Source organism: Triticum aestivum, chromosome 4D (genome assembly GCF_018294505.1).
Source record: "Triticum aestivum cultivar Chinese Spring chromosome 4D, IWGSC CS RefSeq v2.1, whole genome shotgun sequence".
NCBI lineage: Eukaryota > Viridiplantae > Streptophyta > Magnoliopsida > Poales > Poaceae > Triticum > Triticum aestivum.
In genome coordinates, this window is record NC_057805.1 from 3,338,815 (window position 1) to 3,340,886 (window position 2,072).

Genomic DNA, 2,072 nt, shown 5'->3' on the forward strand with positions numbered 1-2,072 from the left:
ATAGCATCTGCATGCACACTTGTTTAGCTGGGGCGACCCAAGGGGAAACCCTAGCCTCCGCCACTCGAACCTCACCCGCCATTGTTTTCACTTGTAGATAGCACCTGCATGCAGAGTTGTTTAGCCGAGGCGACCCAGAGGAAAACCCTAGCACGCCACCGGCACTCGAACCTCGCCCACCGTTGTTTTCACCCGTAGATTGCATCTGCATGCAAAATTGTTTTGCCGTGGCGACCTGGGGGAAAACCCTAGCCGCCGCCACTCGAACCACGCCTGCCACTATTTTCACTCGTACATAGCATCTGCATGCACAATTGTTTAGCCGGCGCGACTCGGGGTTTTCCTCTGGGTCGCCTCGGAGCTGCTCAGACGCCGAAATGTGTTGAAATTTGGAGCGGACCTCACGCATGAAATTATCTACAACACAAAAAATTGTATATTTTTATTTATTTTTCTAGCATTTGTTTTTTTACCAGGAGCAGATGAACCTGGGCATCGAGTTGGATTTTCGACAATTATCTTCTCTCTCAGCCTCTCTCTCTCTTACATTTCTACTCTCACTCTGTTCACTCCGTTCAAAGTCTCTCTCTGTCTTCTCTCTGGCTTTCTTGCCCGAGGAAATAGATCAGGCCCTTGACGGCATGAAAACGAGCACGGTGCCTGGACCGGACGGGTGGCCTGTCGAGTTCTTCAAGAGGTTTTGGCCCTGCCTTAAGCACCTGTTCTATGATACTGTCAACGACTTCGCTTTAGGCATGGTTGACCTTTCTCGCCTGAATTACGGGGCCATTAGCCTCATCCCTAAGGTGAAACGGTCGGATAACATTAACCTTTTTAGACCCATTACATTGATTAATGTTCCTTTCAAAAAAATTGCGAAAGCTTAAGCCTCGCGGTTGGCTCCGGTCGCCCAACGTGTCATTAGTACCAGTCAAGCAGGTTTTTTAAAACGATGTAACATTCTTGAGGGACCAATCGCATTACAAGAAATCGTTCACGAGTTAAAACGCACCAAGGCACAGGGAGTGCTTCTGAAATTAGACTTCGAGAAAGCCTACGATCGCGTGAACTGGGAGTTTGTGCAAGAGGTCTTCCTCAAAAAGGGGTTTGAGGCAGGCTTTGTGCATCGTATCATGCACCTCGTGTGTGGTGGGCACACGGCGGTCACTATCAATGGCACAACGGGTAAGTTTTTCCGTAACAAACGTGGTCTTCGTCAGGGAGACCCAAGCTCGCCTCTCATTTTTAACTTTGTTGCGGATGCCTTGGCGGCCTTGATTAGAAAAGCTAGGGTAGCGGGGCACATTAAAGGGCTTGTATCCCACCTTATCCCTGGTGGGGTTACGCATTTGCAATACGCAGGTGATACGATGCTCCTTTTCGAGCCCGACAATCACAACATAGCTACAATTAAGTTACAACTGCTCGCTTTCGAGATCCTTTCGGGGCTTAAGATCAACTTTCTGAAGAGTGAAGTGATCACCATTGTGGTGGATGATCTAGAAAGCGCTCGGATCGCCAACCTACTTAACTGCAAGCTGGCGAGCTTCCCGCTTAAGTACCTTGGCCTTCCGATCTCGTCTAAGAAACTAACCATTGCGGAATGGGAACCTCTGTATGGGAAAGTTGCTAACCGGGTGAGCCCTTGGAGGGGCAGGTTTATGTCCTCGGCGGCGCGGCTTATTCTCACCAACTCGAGCTTATCCTCCCTTCCTATTTTCACAATGGGAATGTTCCTACTAGCGGATGGGGTTCATGCTAGATTCGATACTCCGCACTCTCGGTTTTTTTGGGAAGGAGCCGGGACCAAGCGCAAGTACCACTTAGTGAAATGGGCAGCGGTTTGTAGGCCAAAAAAATTCGATGGTTTGGGTGTTATGAACTCTAAACTCATGAACGTGGCCCTGCTTACTAAATGGTGGTGACGGTTAGCCCAAAATGAGTCGGGACTCTGGGCAGACATCCTTCGGGCTAAATATTTTCCGGATGGGAATTTGTTCAAGGCTAAAAGCAATGGTTCGGCCTTTTGGAATGGGATCCAAGCGGTCTGACCAGCTTTTGCATTGGGTGCG